The 16,470-nt window shown below is 41.9% G+C and overlaps 1 protein-coding gene across 16 annotated transcripts in view; it reads left to right on the top strand.

Moving 5' to 3' along the window:
• Nucleotides 1-16,470, top strand: part of ATXN1 (ataxin 1) — a 202,444-nt gene that overhangs the window by 6,305 nt on the left and 179,669 nt on the right. For 5 of the 16 annotated variants that reach the window (XM_035124737.2, XM_060277960.1, XM_035124740.2 and 2 more), the window contains exons 1-2: nucleotides 7,622-8,329; nucleotides 16,016-16,132. The gene's annotated coding sequence lies outside the window, so the exon portion shown is untranslated. The other 11 variants (XM_060277957.1, XM_060277955.1, XM_035124741.2 and 8 more) reach the window with 7 other exon arrangements.

The raw sequence follows: 16,470 nt of genomic DNA, 5'->3' as shown, positions 1-16,470 counted from the left end.
ACAACCAAATTTCCTCTGCTCTAGTAGACGAAAACTAAAAAGGAAAACCTGAATGAAACTGATTGTCATGATGTTACCAGAATCTCCTGATTCTACAGAATCTCCTATTGTATTAAAAGCAGAAATATTACAATCCGAGGCCTGCTTTAGCTGAAGCAGGAAAGGGAAACGGAGAATATGCTCAAATGCTGACAGCATAGACTTGGGACTAACCTGCCACAGCTGAACTCAAGGGTGGTGGCCTGAAATAAAAGTAATTGGTGTGTGAATTGCCCCAAGTAGAACTATTTCAAAGGTAACTTGACTAGTCCAAAGGGATTGCTTTACAAAGGAGGCAGAGCTTGAGTGAAAGTGTTGAGAATGGATTGCATTTGTCCACTAGAGGCTGTAGTGAGACAAACAATGTAGAGACCTGAAATGTAGGCAATCATCAGCTACCTTTAGAACATAATTTCTGTGGAAAGTAATCGGCAAAAAAATCATTTTTTAAGGACCTGGTAAGGATACTTGAATGTAAAAGCTCTTTTATATCTCTATATGTGACAGTGGCAATATGCAATACATCAGGCCATTTTTGGGCCATGTTGACTCATGGTCAACCCTAGGTGGGGTGTCATATGCCAAAAGGAGTGTGGAAGGACAAATTTTGGGTGCTGGAGCGGGTGGAGTGAGGGGGGGTCACAAATTAATAATAATAATAATAATAATAATAATAATAATAATATTTATTTATTTATACCCCGCCCTCCCCAGCCAAGGCTGGGCTCACACCAAATATAAACAACACCAAATGTAAAACAAATAATTAAAATACAATTCAACAACAAGACTAAATACATTAAAATTAGAAATTAGAAATGTAGCCTCATAAAAAGGGGGAAAGAAAGGGAAAATGGGGGAGGGGATCAGGTTGGCTCCAGGCCAAATGCCAGGCAGAACAACTCTGTCTTACAGGCCCTGCGGAAAGAAATCAGGTCCTGCAGGGCCCTGGTCTCAGGAGACAGAGCGTTCTACCAGGTCAGGGGCCAGTGTTGAGAAGGCCCTGGTTCTAGTTGAGGCTAATCTGATTTCCTTCGGGCCTGGGACCTCTAAGGTGTTACTATTTATGGACCTTACCGCGGGGCATACCAGGAGAGACGGTCCCGTAAGTACGAGGGTCCTAGGCCGTAAAGGGCTTTAAAGGTCAAAAGCGGCACCTTAAATAATAATAATAATAATAATAATAATAATAATAATAATAATTTGTTATTTATACCCCGCCCATCTGGCCGGGTTCCCCCAGCCACTCTGGGTGGCTTCCAACAAAATATTAAAATACAGAAATCCATCAAACATTAAAAACTTCCATAGACAGGGCTGCCTTGAGATGCCTTCTAAAGGTCTGGTAATTGTTGTTCTCTTTGACCTCTGGTGGGAGGGCATTCCACAGGGTGGGTGCCACTACCGAGAAGGCCCTCTGCCTGGTTCCCTGTAACTTGGCTTCTCGTAGCGAGGGAACCGCCAGAAAGCCCTCGGCGCTGGACCTCAGTGTCCGGGCAGATCTGACCCTGTACTCCACCGGGAGCCAGTGCAGCTGGAAAAGCACTGGGTGAATCATAGAATCATAGAGTTGGAAGAGACCACAAGGGCCATCCAGTCCAACCCCCTGAATATGCTCCCATGGCAGGGACCCCGTGAGGAGCCTCGCTGCAGCATTCTGCACCCACTGGAGTTTTTGGGACAGCTTTAAGGGCAGCCCCGCGTAGAGCGAATTACAGTAGTCCAGCCTGGAAGTGACCGTCGCATGGATCACTGTGGCCAGGTCGGGGCGGGAAAGGTAATGCAGCGAAGGTGGAAAAAGAATTTCTCCATAATAGAATCATAGCAAGGACCTGTGTAAGTTATCAATAAACATGGGAGGGAGTGGATATTGCCAGCAGGCAGCAGCCTAGCCAACTTATTAAGTAAATAATGCACCACAATTCCCTGTGTCAAAGTGAAGTGTCTTCTGGACAATGTGTGTGTAGTTAGAATGTCCATCTGGGTCATACTTTATGTCCATGAATTCATGCAGATAATTATAATACTATATCACCTACAGCAAATAAACTCTTTGCATAGGATCATGATATAGCTTAGTCATTAGGTGGCACAGGATTTAGTTGTATCTGGGTGGAATCAGGAGTATCCTGTGCCCCTTATGTTCTTGTTTAAGTGGGACCATCACCTTCTTGTCAACTGGTGTTCCTCCTAAGCCTTCTGTGACACAAACTAATTGAAATGGATGTTTAACCATTTGACTTCTGGCACCTAAATTTGGTCATCATCATGCACAAGTAACTGCTGGAATAAAGGCTGTGGCGCCTGTGTTGAGCCTCAAACCCATAAGGTGTAGGTTTACCTTTGCCAGTACTCTCACCAAAACATGCTGCTACAGATCAGGTTTACACATCACACTTGAGTTTTGGGTGGTGTTGGAGCCATTCTGCTCCTGCCAAGTTTCAGGTTTTTAAAGTTTCCCACCACTTGGTATCTATATACTCCAGGCATAAAGGAGTTTTAATGATCCATACAGGAGAATGGTGGTGGTAGCACGAATAGGACCATCAACATGGGAATGATGCACAGAAATAGCTGCAACTTTGCAACTATTTGCTGGAAGATACCGCTTTCTGCATCTTCAGTTTAGCACTAATGCACAGAAGCAGCTCCACAGAAAGCACCAAATTGCTCTAGGTGATAATTTAAGAATTCTAAGGATGTGCATCTCAATTTTGCAATAGCAATAAACATTACCCGCATCATGACAAAATGCCCAACATCACAAGTTATGGCATGCAGCATTTTTATCAACCCTACTCTCATCAACCCTACAAAATCCATGGCTGGGGCTGATAGGAGTTGTAGTCCAAAACATCTGGAAGGCACCAGTTTTATGTAGTAAAAAAATATCAGCAGCTTTCAATAATTATTAAATTTCTTTCCTTTGAAATTTTGCCATTTTCTAACTATGAGCATGCCAGAATTTATTTGGTTAATTTTTTGATGGCCAGCCATTAGTACGTTATTTGGAAAATGTTCATGGTAGACTGACCTTTATATTTCAATTAATTTTTGGCCCATTTTCCAATCCTGCTAGAATCCCCAAGGACAGGTACAACTTATCAGTTGTGATCTGTAAAGGCTACACACTCTTTATCATAGGTGGCACCACCACCACCAAGCAGCAAACAAGGGGACAGAAAGGCTGTACGCTTTTCAGTTACAATTATTAAGTCAAGTGAAGACTGAAGAAGGGAGGCTGCAGTTTGCATTGTCAAGGAGGCCTGTAGCATAGCACTATGCAGAATTGCATTTGTGAGATTTAACAGTTTGCTTTGGCCACTGTGCAAATTACTCTGTACTTCCTCAGCTGTGCTCTTGCTCTTCCCAGTTACTATTTAGTAGTAGAGGCCAGAATATACAACACACATCTAAGGGACACAGTGAAATCTCTTTGTAGTTTTGTGTGTTTTTATTGCATATTTAAGTGAATGTCTGGTAATAAACACATTGCCCAGTCTGAGCTCTTTAAATAGGGCAGTTAAATGATGAATGACTTCTGAAATATGCAAGAGAACTAACTGAATTATTCTGGACCATAAAGAAAACATTTTGACTTGGACCCTAAGACTGCAATGGTATCCATGTCTGCTTATAAAGGAAATCCTATTAACTTCAGTGGAACTTAAGGAAATTCATAGACAGAATATTATTCGTTTAGGCTCATATCTAGTCCCCCGTATGGGTTGTGCTCTCTTTCAGAGGAAGGTGAAAAGTTATACTTTTATGCCTTTCTCTTCCTCTCATCAGTCTTCTCCTACTTTGTATGTGTGATTTTCTTTGTTGACTGGTATTTTGTCAATGTCAGCAGTGCACCTACAGTGCAGTGGGTGCTTCCAGCCAGTTTCCTGCTGTTGATCAGGGAACAGTCTACTGTACTTGCAATCACCCTTGGAGAAACCGTAACAGGTTTCTGTAATGGAGTCCAGAGAAATCCAGATCACTGGATCCATATCTGAGGGTCCTAATCAATCAGGCCCCTCCCAAACAGGGGATCCCTCACCTCAGTGGTGGGGACAATTGTTCCAAGAGGTGCAGCCTTTAATCTCTTAGCATAGTTGCTCCTTGGGGGTCCATTGTGCCTCCCCAGGATCATGGGAGGGCTGTAGCTCAGGGGTAAAGTACTGTATCAGTTTTGCATGCAGAAGGTTCCATGTTCAATTCCTAGCATCTCCGGGTAGGAAACTTGCATCTGAAACTCTGGAGTGCTGTTGCTTGTAAGTGTTAAGCTAGATGAACCAGGGGTCAGACTTTGGATAGGGTAGCTTCCTGTGTTCCCCAGTTCCAGATCTTCAGCCCTCTCTCTGGAATCAAGTTGGCAAGGTGCTGCCTTGTTACTGGCATTCTAGCCTCTCACTAGGATACTGGGAGAGATAACAATATTACCGTATACGCCACATGATGAACTTTGGCCTTGTGGTTCATACTTCTCCAGAACCCTCGGAGCAGGATGTGTTTTGGCTTAATCATCTGCTGCAGTAGCAGTTCCTCTTGCCAGTGCCTAATAGCCTACCATGCTTGTGGTGGTGGTACTGCCGTCTCTACTGATTTTTTTCACCTGCTCTGCAGTTCCTGACTCACCGCAGTATTGACAGTCAACACATGATGTCTCTACTGCCTCCTGCTTTGTCCAATTTGCTGCTACTGTCAACATTTTAGATGGGCCCCCTGACACTTGAGAGAGAGGCTGGGGGGGGGGGCTTAGATGGCTGAAGGGGGACCAAAGGGCACAAACCCCCCCCCACTTCCTTGAGTTAACTTAGGATACAAGCCATTGGTGATGCAAGTTTGAATTGCTTTAAATGGCACCTCCTCCTTCATGTGTCAGAAGAAATATGTGGCATTATACAGAGGGCCTGCTCAAAAGTACAGCACCCCCTATTAAAAATAAAATCAACAGCATACATACATACATGTGCTGTAATCTGAATGTGCTTCTAGCATGCAGCAGTTGGTAGAACTACACCTACTTGCATCATTTGGTCTGTCAGAAACAAAATGGGTAGATTGCGCTTAGGTAATGAGCAAACAGAAGTAGGGGTGTGGTGACAGTGAGCATACATGTGACAAAACCAGTCACACAAAAACATTGCTAGGTTTCTATACCAGTGGTGACTGTTGATGTGTGTATAATGGGTTGTTTTTACTTCTTTTTTGCAGTAGTGAGAAATCTGGATTAAATAGGAGTTTAAAATACTTTGTGGCATTTTGATGCTGGCAGTATTGTGTAGATGCGATGAAAAACTTGCATGCATGAGTAACACCGATTCCAGGACAAACTCTGATATGGAAGCACCCTGTATGCGAGGTCTTGAGGTATCGCAGAGACACTATGGCTTCAGCAGCACTGACAGAACCCAAGAGCTTATAAGCTTACAGCCATTTAACTGGCTGCCCAGGGGAATGGGAAAAATGTCAAAAACAGGATTACGAGCAAATTTTCCTATGTTATACAACTTTGGTGGTCGGCACCATACATTTCCTCCCTGACAGTTATTGCATAAGGCTGTACATCAAGCTGCCCATCCTTTTGTAATGACTACAAGGCTCTGATCTCTCTCTTTTTAAGCATTTTATCAGTGGACTTGAATAGAGTGCCTCAGGTTTGTAACAGAAAAATGCTAATTGACAGTCATTCCCTTAGTTCACCACAGGGAGTTGGTTCTCATCTCTGGCTCTTGGTTAAGGCTTAATTTTAAATGATAGCAGTGAAATAGAATAAGTAACTTTAAAATAGCTTTGTAGCCCTAAAGTGTTGCTATCGTTAGCTGCCAAGGTGGTATCCCCCCCCCGCCTCTTTCGGTAAAAAAACAAACTTGAGGGGCAACTGCCTCCCAATTACATTGTAGTTTAGAAGGGGCAACAGGCTTCAACTTTTTTTCTTTTATCTTTAGGGCCTTCTCCAATTTAATAATAATAATAATAATAATAATAATAATAATAAATTTCACCTCTATACCATTTTTTTTAAAAAAAATCACCTTATGCATCAGTAGATGTGCAGTTGTTACTCATTTGTTGTCTTCCCTCAAGGAAGCTCTTTATTGTGGGAACAAGTACCACGTTTCCCCATAGGTCAAACAAAAACATTATGCTGGGAAATTTTTACCTTCCCCTACAAAGCATGCCAATCACGGCAATGAAGTGTAGTGTTGTTGTTTTCTTGTGTGTATGTGGTGTGGGCACCTACTGTGTGCCTCTGATATCACTAATCGCATGTGACTAAATCTCTCTCTTCATGCTTCTGCTGGTTTGCAAACACTTAAAATGTGTTCTGCTCTTCTTTTTAAAACTTGATTAGAGAGTGAGCTCTCCTTCAGACCTAGCTTGAGTATAGAGCGGGCTCCTGAGAACTTAGTTAGAAGCAAGGCCTGTTGAACTCAATGGGATTTCTGAGTAAATATGCATAGGATCAGGCTGTAAGACATTTTTTTTAAAAAGTCCAGTTTCTTTTGAAGGTCTGGAAAGGACTTCAATCGTTATCCTTGCATCTGTTAGTGGAACCAAAGAGCTCTGAGGTTCCAGAACTGAAAAAAATGTAGAGTGGCACAAGATTTGTTTGTGCACATAATTTGGCATGTGTGTAGAGTGGTGTGGTGAAGAGAGGTACATTGTAGTGAAAACAAAAATCCAAATCCCTTCCTGGAAGCTGAGACGAAACCCTGGAAAGGGTTAAGGCTGGTTTGGCTCTGTTGTGCGTATGCAATAATCTGTGTGGCTCTCTTGGCCGCCTGACAAAGTGTTGCCTCCTTCTCCCCCCCCCCCCCGCTTCTCCTCCTCCTCCTCCCCTTTGCATGAAGTAGGATCCTTGAGCTGATGCAGAGGCAGCCAACTGCTCCATATTTGGCTTCTATTACACATTTACATACTGGAGAAGAGAGGAGCGAGCTTCTATACCGCAGACATCATTTCTACTACAGTTGGTGAGAAGACATCTGTGTCACAGCGCGGGAGGAGAGAAATAGCACAGTGTTGTTGTTGTGTTTTTTTCCTCCTTTTTAAATATTACAAAACCCCAAGCCCTTGCGATCAGCTGGCAAGATATTGTGAGTCCTTTTTTTTTTTTGGTCCGTCCCGTTCTCGAACCCCACTGACACTTTACAGTAAGTGGCTTTTTAAAGGAAAAAGACAACCCTCTGCTTTCGCTTCTCTTTCTCCACTCTCCTGACCCCTCCTCGATTGCAAACCTCCAGAGATTTCCAGCTTTGGGGCGGGGGGTGGCGAGGAAAAACACACCGACACAAGAAATACGCAGGGCCGGCTGTTGGAAGAGGGGGACAGGACAGGAGGGACTGTGATGCGCTGTCACCCTGAAAGTATCTTTCTTTGCTCGAGCCGGTCCCCGCATCTTCCCTCTGCCCACCCCCCACCCCCATCCCGTGCTGAGGAGGCTGGAGGTGTAGGAGGAAGGGGAAGCCAGGCCAGGAAGCGATCGGCTTGCTGTGTGTGCGAGCGAAAGGCGGGCCGGTGGGGAGGAGGAGGAGGGTATGGTGCCGCTGGCTGGAGTCGTTTTTGCGCTCGGTGTATATGCGAGAAATGCACCCCCACCCCACCCCACCCCCGCTTATGCAAGCAAAGAAACATAAAGAAGTGTTCTTCCCTTCCCTTCCCCCTCTCCTCGCCGGTATTTGGCTTGTTTTCGAGTGTATTTGCCTGCGTGTGCACTGGTGTCAGCAAGGCAGACTGGCTGTGCGCGCCTGCCTCTGCCTTTGCTGCGCCCTGAGAGGCACTGGCGACAGAGACCGGCCGAGGGCGAGTGCGCGGAGTTCACGCAGGGCCTGGGTTTTGTGTGTCCCGAAGCAACGCCCTCCTGCTCCGCTGCCGCCGCCGCTGTCTGGCTGAAGCTGCGTCCTCTCTTGCTGCTGCTGCCGCCGCCGCCGCCGCCGCTGCTCCTCCTGAAGGCCGGCTCAGCTGCTGTGGGCGAGCGGAGCATTGCGCGCCCTCCCTCTCCTCTCCTCCCCCCCCCCGCCAACGCCGCCTGGCTTCATAGTAGGGAGGGCCGGTCCTCGTTGCACTGTGTAGTACGGGGCTGGGTGGTTGCCGGAGGGGTGAATGAAGCGAGGAGGCGGAGGAGGAGGAGGCGGCGCTGGGACTGGGATGTGCCCGGCAGCGGCAGCAGCAAGCAGCAGCAGCTCCTCTTCCACTATGCTCCTACATTCAGGGCCCAGGTCGGCTGCAGACTCCTCCGGGTACTTCAGCCAGGAGTCATTGAGTGAGTGAAGGCCACTGCCGGGCACCCGGAGAGGAGGTAGGGGGTCCTTTGGACGGGCAGGCCTGCGCTCCCCCTTCTCTTCACCTTGACACCATCCTCCAAAAGGCAGCTCCTGCTGTTTTCCTCTCGCCTTCCTCCTCCAGTCTTTCCCGGCAAAGAAAAATACGCACAGTCCAGTTTCTCCAAGAGATTTCTCTCAAGATTCTTTCTGGTTTCCAGGAACGGATGGGTTCATCTCTGGACATGGCAAGATCCCCCCTTTTAAATTGGGGGAGGGAGGGGGGGGAAATAGATTTCTGAGCCTGACACTGTTTGCAATTCGTTACATGCCTCCAGTGCCCTGCTGCCCTCCCATCTCGTTCAAAAATATGTATTTTTTTTAAAAAAAGTTAAGGTCCCTTTAATATTTCAAAGCATGAATAATCTGCCTGCATAATTGTATTTCTCTTAAGAAGCAGTTGAGTTTTTTTCTACCGGTAGATACGTTGGCAGCTACTGGAAATACCAGCAAGGAAAATAACATAACATTTAAAAGGCAGTATTGAATATGTTTGGGGGTTGTTTTTTTACAGGTAAAATTATGAGATAGCAATGATAGAAAAGAGCAAATTCAAAGCTTGTTATATAATGCCACACTATGTGGACAACAAGAACAAGCTATTTTTATTTTGTTTACCGTATGGTATGCAATAGGGACTCTTCCAAAATAATATTTCTCCCCTGTGATTCTGAACCCATGGTACAATTGGGGGGGGGGGACAGAAGCCCACAACTTGACATGTTATGCAAAATACTGCTTTGCACAATTATCTGTTTATGCACTCGCTTACACACGCGATTGTGCAGATGCATCCCTTGAGTTTGTGGATCCTCTTATCTTTCAATATGGATAGAAAATATTTCACAATACAGGTAATTAAATGTTTAGTGATTCCTGTTATATATTTTATGCAGCTAACATATGTTTGAATATAGACAGTTACTTTGCTGACATTTTAGGCAGTCCTGTTTCAGTTTCTGATGAAACACCAGCAAATTCAGATTTCCTCTGTGAATGTGGATTTGTTTGTCTGGCTGGTGAGGACAGCCTAGTTTTATTGCTCTCAGGAACAGGGGTTATGAATGAGGAAGAGATAATTGAAAGAGAGAGAGAGAGAGGCTGTATTGCTAGAGTTATTTTGAGCAACTAAGAAGCATACATTATCATATGAGGCTGTCATTTTTATCTTTCCTTTAAAAAAATCACAGGTCAGTTTTGTTAAATAGATGGCTTTACTCATCAATTGTGTAACACAGGACAAAAAACTGATAGATTTTCTACAGCTTGCTCTGTGTGTGTGTGTGTGTGTGTGCGAGTGATCATGTAGAGACATGTCAATGGTGTAGATTTCCAGTGCACTCACTCTAGCCCTGATCAGTCATGTAATTAGATCGGGCTGCCATGGTAACAGACAGTATTCATCGTCCATTCAGGTGCGTTTTTTTCTAGTGACTGGGATACCTCAAATGGTGCCTTTACTGCAGGGATGAGCAACTTGTTAAGCTGTGTGTATTGTGTGCTGCAGCTTTTTTTTTTGCATTTGATTTACATAATTTGCATGTGATTTGAAACTGAATGTGTCAGTTGCTGCTGCACGTAACAGCACTTCTGTCATATCAGTAGCAGTTTGTACTTTGAGTCAGAAGTTGCAGTTCTTAAGCTTTTCTGTAGATGGTTAGTAATTATTTGAGATGTTTGCTAACACTTTTTAGTAGTGAGAGTGAGATGTAGTGAGATGTCAGAGAGAGAAATGGTCTTGTTGCTCCACCTCCTGCCCTGTAAAATTCTGGATGGTGGGGGCCTTTCCCTCTATCAACTTTGGGAGCTGTATGGGGCAGCCGGTTCCCTTTGCAGCTGTAATAGGTTAGCTAAAGGGCCTGTTTATGGTAGATAGCATGGCCTATTATCTTTTAAAAACGTGGAGAAGCTTCTTTATCTCTCATACCACAGTTGCTGTCTGTGTGCAAAGTTTGGTATTTTCGAGGTAAGAAACCCTCTGTGACATCTTCCAAGAGTGCTTGGAATGACAACTAAAAATATGACAATTGTTTATTTGAAAACAACAAGAACAGGATTTTCTTTAAAATGTGAGATTAAATTGCTAATAAATTGTGTTTTCAATTTTTTGTCTTCTCTATCATGAACTCTTCCCTCCTGCCCATAAAACCCTCTTTACATATTTAGGAATTAAACTAGATGTTTTAGGGGCTAAAGGAATCTGGCCCTCATGTTGAAATCGATTTCCAGCCTGCTTTTGAGACATATGTTGATCATATGTTTATTGTATGAATGGTTGTACCTTGTGTGCATCTGTAAAAAGCTATGCATCTCTGCATCACAACTATGTCTAAACTGTTCAAAGCATCCAAATACACATAAGGGATTCCAGTCCTAAAAAACAAAAAGGGTGCAGAAGTATGAACTTGCTGTTTCCTGGAATGAGTCTTCTGACTGACTTTTACATCCTCACCAAGTTTGACAATAAGGCATAGTCTTAAAAGTAATTAATTGCCTTTGATATCAGGCTTCTTGTCTTTGTTTTTAATCCCTGAAAATTTAAGGAAGTTAATCCTGAATCATGTCAGTTGATTTCCCCACAAATAGATTTTGGTTAGCTAGACAATGAAATTTGCATAAAGATAACATGGGTGTGTGGTGTTAAGTGAGCCAGCAAATATCTGTGCTTCTTACAGCTGCTTCAGAATTTATATTGAAACATTTCTATTGCAGTCTGATGCTTTGGGTTGAGTGTTGAACTATTTTAAAGGCAAGAGTTGCATGTAAAGCTTGGAAAGTATTTAGAAGCTGAAGAGAATGGTTTTTTTTAGTTTGCAAGTTTGCAACTCAGAATTACAGAACTTAATAAATTAAGTTTAGTGCTAAATGCACTGGCACGAATGGGACTTCGTTTTGTTATGGGATATTTCCAATGTCCTCTCGAGAAAAAGTTTAGAGAAAATAAAACCAACTTGAACTCCAAATTATTTTATTGTTAGTGCTTAGGTAATTGGTTAGTAGTTTTTTTGTTTAAAATTTAGTTTCACTTTTTAAATCATAACATTAAATGGAGGAAACAGCAAAGGGCTTTTACTGTTAATGCATTTAAAATACAAAATAAAAATACTTCAATATTGAAAATGGTTTATATTTTCACATTGCCATTTCCAGGATATATTTAACAGACAAATTTTACCACACTCAAAAGTTGAATTATTGTGTCATCAGACAAATTGTTCAGAGATAAAATGGAAAAAAATCAAAACAAAACATCAAAGTAATTTTAACCATTAATAGTTCTGAGATTGGAAATATTTGTATTTTAGATCATGTACTACAAATATGTTCAGTCTCTGATGGAGTGTAGCTGAACTGGCAGGTTTCACTTTGTCTGCCAAGCCTCATCTGATTGGCTTTTGGGAGCAGTTTCTCACACCGAGAAGGCCCAAATCTTTCATGCAGTCAGGCAGCCTGGGCAGTGCTATAAAGGAAGGCTGCATGTAGCTTCCAGTCTGCACCACCTTCTCTTCAATTTTTGTTTTGGGCCAGTGTGTCCGAGCCACTAGACCGAAAACAGAAGGCGGACAAGAATGTAGTATGGAAAGTGAAACAGCCGTATAGAATTAATGGCACAGAATGTGAGTCTCTGTATTGCATAATGGGAGTATTAGTACATCTTGTTGTATGCTGATTTGTTTATAATGCGAGGCTTTATGTGCTTCCAGGAATGCTTTAGATGTGTGATTGAGATGTCTGGAAAGCCAATTGTATGTTCCCCCCCTGGAGCTCATTATGGAAACATTAACCAAAAGGGCTTTTATTTTAAAGGATATTATGTAAAACTGCTCCACAACTTATTTTTCAAATCACATCAAATGTATTTTACAGTAGAACAAGCTATCTTGTGAAATACGACACATGATCTCGTTCTTTGCTTGCTGACAGCCAGAGGCAATACTTACTTTGGTGTCGGTGGGAGCAAGAGCAGACCTCACTTTTCCTTTCCTTTGCTGCCATAATAGTGAATGTTGTCTGAAATATTTACTAGCTTGGAAGCATAATTCGGTAAGAGGCTCTTTCTGTGGGACATGCTGAGCATATCCCTGAGTTCTTCACTGGTCCTATGAGCTGTTGAGTGATTAAATGTTTAAATGCAATTCATGCATTTAGTTCAAATAACAGGCAGACTACTATACTGTGCCCACTTACCTGGGAGCAATCATCAATGACTAGGTCTGTCTTCTAAGTAGATTGGTATAGGATTGTGCTGTAGGCTGGGCCTTTTATTGGGGACAAATGTGAATTGTATAGAAACTTCATCACCATACTGTGACAGAGATAAGCTGGGAATACTTTATTATCCCCAAAGAAAGATTTATTGTGATATTTAAACTGTAAACAACAACAACAGCAACAACGCCAAACCCTTTCCAGTTACAGCTTTTTTGCTGCTTTTATCTATGTGTCAAAATACACTGTATCAACATTACATTGATATGTCTGGAATATGACATGGAAAAATGCCATTCTAAATTCATATTTTGTTTTGTTTAAGATAATAAATTTTCACATGTGAAATCACATGTAAATAACAAAATGTGGATGTTTTACTGATTGATTGTAATAAAACCTCTAAGCAGGTTGCAAGAAATATTAAAATTATTAAAAAACGGTTTAAAAACAAGTGTTTAAAACATTTTTAACACATGCAGACTTTTCTATGGGAGTTTGTAAAACTCGCCGATTTTTTTATTTAATGTGAGATACTCATGCTCCCCAGTATCAATTTAGATACTATCTAATGTGAGTATCTTTTAAAATTTATATTGGTGGCATTAATTCCACTTTTTTTTTTTACAAAGAAAAGGGTCATAGTGATTTAATGATCCATTGGATCTTTTACAGTGTAATTCCACCAAGAAACAGGAATTATCAGCACATTTCCTTTACCCAGAATTTTATTTAAATGGGGCTTCCACAGGCAAACATTTTGTAGAAGGTTCCATATGAAATTCATCCAAATTCAGCAGAGAAATGAGGGGTGTAAGGCAGAGGTGAGGAATCTGTGGCTTTCCAGAACTTACTGAACCATAAATCCAATCATTCCCGACTACTGGCCATGCTGACTTCGGCTGATGGAAATCGAAAGGCCACAGACTTCCCATCTTGTATGTAAGATATGGAGGTGTGTACGGGTTGATAGACCCACACTTTCAATAAGAAAAAGTTTAGCTCTTCCTTTTGCTGTCCAGGGAAACAGGAGTGGCGTGTGTCTTGTAAAATAGTGTGGTAGAAAAAGGAACATACCTGTTTCCTGTTCTGATAATTAATGCAATTTATTTCATATAATTTTCTGAAATATAATTTATTTCATGCAATTTTCTGATAATTGCATGAAAGAGGAACTCGCCATATGCTCTCCTGCCTGTGAGTTGACATCTGCCATCACCAATAAAAATCCAATTGTCCAGAACTTGGTGTAGGCAACGGAATTCTTGGTGGTGGCGTCCCATCCATCTGACAGGTTTTTCTCCTTTGTCAGACCTCTGATGAACAGCAGTGGCCTATATTTTAGAATGTAGATGGACAAAACGACTTGTATACTTAATTTTAAATAAGAGGTTGTACTGTTGTGAAAATGTAGTTGGATTGTTTTGCATTATTTGATCCCTTGTAACCCTCCCTAAGGGGGTTTCATCTGAAAGCTTGTGCATCCCAACAGAGAAGTAAACCTTTTAATGTACAATGATATTTTATTACTTAATAATTGCTCTCTTATTGGGTGTGTTAATTATATTTTGAGATAAGGTGGTGTGTGGTTTATTTTAAAATAATATTAATATATAGAGATAACACTTTCTTTGTTGTAAGGGGGTGGCTCCTCCATTCTTTGTTTTGTAAGATGAGACACTGCCCCATCCTAGTCCTTTTGCTGGTACACTGGTACCTTGGGTTAAGAACTTAATTCGTTCTGGAGGTCCGTTCTGGAGGTCTGAAACTGTTCTTAACCTGAGGTACCACTTTAGCTAATGGGACCTCCCGCTGCTGCCACACTGCTACTGCGCGATTTCTGTTCTCATCCTGAAGTAAAGTTCTTAACCCAAGGTACTATTTCTGGATTAGCGTAGTCTGTAACCTGAAGCGTCTATAACACGAGGTACAGTGTTTCTCCGAAAACAAGACACCGTCTTATATTAATTTTTCCTCAAAAAAACACACACTAAGGCTTATTTTCAGGGGATGTCTTTTTTTCCTCCTGCCGTGGCCAGCATTGCTGCTATGCCTATCACTATGTCTTATTTTCAGGGTATGGCTTATATTCCTTGAATGCTTAAAAATCCTGCTATGGCTTATTTTATGACTACGTCATGCAACTGGTACAAGTCCTCTTCATAGCTGTCAACTTTCGGATTTGAAAATAAGGGATCAGCAGCCTCACCTGTCCCGGGGACAGTCTACGGCAGGCATAGGCAACCTTGGACCTCCAGATATTTTGGAACTGCAACTCCCACGATCCCTGAGCACTGGCTCTGTTAGCTAGGGATCATGGGAGTTGTAGTTCCAAAGCATCTGGCAATGCAAAAAAGGGAGGGTTGACAGCTATGACTCTTGGGCTGCAGGTCCTAGCATGACTGGATGCTAACAAATACTAGGCAGGTAGAAATAGGTCAATGCAGCAGACTCTGTGATGGCCAAAATGCCTTAAAGAGAATTTGTAGGGGAATTGTCCCTGCATTTGTATCTGATGTGCCCTCTCTTCCTAATTCTGCACTCTCCACCGGTTTGCATGCCCTTGCTGTGTGGCATCTGACAATATAGGCTGTTCTTATACTTTCACATGCCACAGTTCAGCCTGCTCCAAAGTAGGTACTGTAGCCAGTGCTGCATTTGATGAAACATTGTGAAAACTTTGTGAATGCTCGCATATAGCTTCTGTGGTACTTTACTGCATTCTTTTAGTAGAAATGCAGCTGACTGTCATTTGCTCTCCCACTGTGTTACATTCTGACTTGCAGGACATTCGTTGTTTTGTGCTCCACCATATCACCAGGGCTTTATAGTTAGAAAGAGAGAGCTGTGTTAAAATGTAATTAAAATCAGGCTAAAATAAAATGTGCAAAAAAGAGGGCCAGTAATGCTTCTAAAAACAGGAGTGATGTAGAAGTTAGGAAATGAAAAATGAATCTAGAGTTCTGCGTATGATTCATTTTTATTTTCATTTGGCTTTAGGAGTCTTAAATCGTAAGGTTTAGTGGAATCTGGCTTTCAAGCAAATTTCTGCAACTCTTTGTTAGAAAACCTAGGTATTTGCTCTCTAAGGTTGGTGTCTGAAAAGTTTTACTGAATCTAGTATCCTTTCCAAGAGACAGAAAGCCGGTTTTCCAAAAATATGTTCGGATTCCTTTTTGAACAAACGTCTAGGCCCCATTTTTAAGCAACAAATAACCAGTTTAATTTCCAGAGGGTAGGTAGCAGTGTTAGCCTCTTCCAGCACATATAGCAGAATCTTGTGGCACTTTAAGACTGTTATATTTACAGTGGCATACATTTTCTGCAGCACATTTCATCAGGTAAAAGTTATTCTGCACAGTCAAAAACAGGCTTCAGATTTTTGCTAGAAGTGTCCTTGCACTTTATACATGAGTGGGTGAATTAACAGTTGTTTTTCCCTCCCTTCTCTTCAGTTTTTGGATCAACAGCCACAACAACAATCTAAGCTCTGAGTTTCTTCAGCCTCCTTGATAAGAGATCCAACACCACAGTATATATTTTCATCTTTGAAAGGTGCTATGTAAAATAAGGTGAGAATTAAAAATCTTAAATATCATATGTTAATGTGCCACACATCTCTTATAGATAACCTTATACTGAGGTGGACCTAGATAACTTTTTACATACCTCCTATGATTTTTGTATATAAAATATTTTTTACTACTCAGTCCTAGGAGTTGCACACAAACTGTAGCATCTGAAATATTTAATATTTCCTCCCACTTTCTGAGTCTTCCCAGCAAAGTTCACCCTTTCTGATTTTGTTGTTGCCGTTGATTTCTGCTGTAACTGGTAGTGTCATTTGTTCTGGTGGGGGGGGGAAATTTCTTTTAAAATGTATAAACTTAATGGTTTAAAATTTGTTTTA

Source organism: Zootoca vivipara, chromosome 8 (genome assembly GCF_963506605.1).
Source record: "Zootoca vivipara chromosome 8, rZooViv1.1, whole genome shotgun sequence".
NCBI lineage: Eukaryota > Metazoa > Chordata > Lepidosauria > Squamata > Lacertidae > Zootoca > Zootoca vivipara.
The sequence above is the reverse complement of the archived record's forward strand: the minus strand, read 5'-3'. Positions and strand labels throughout refer to the sequence as shown.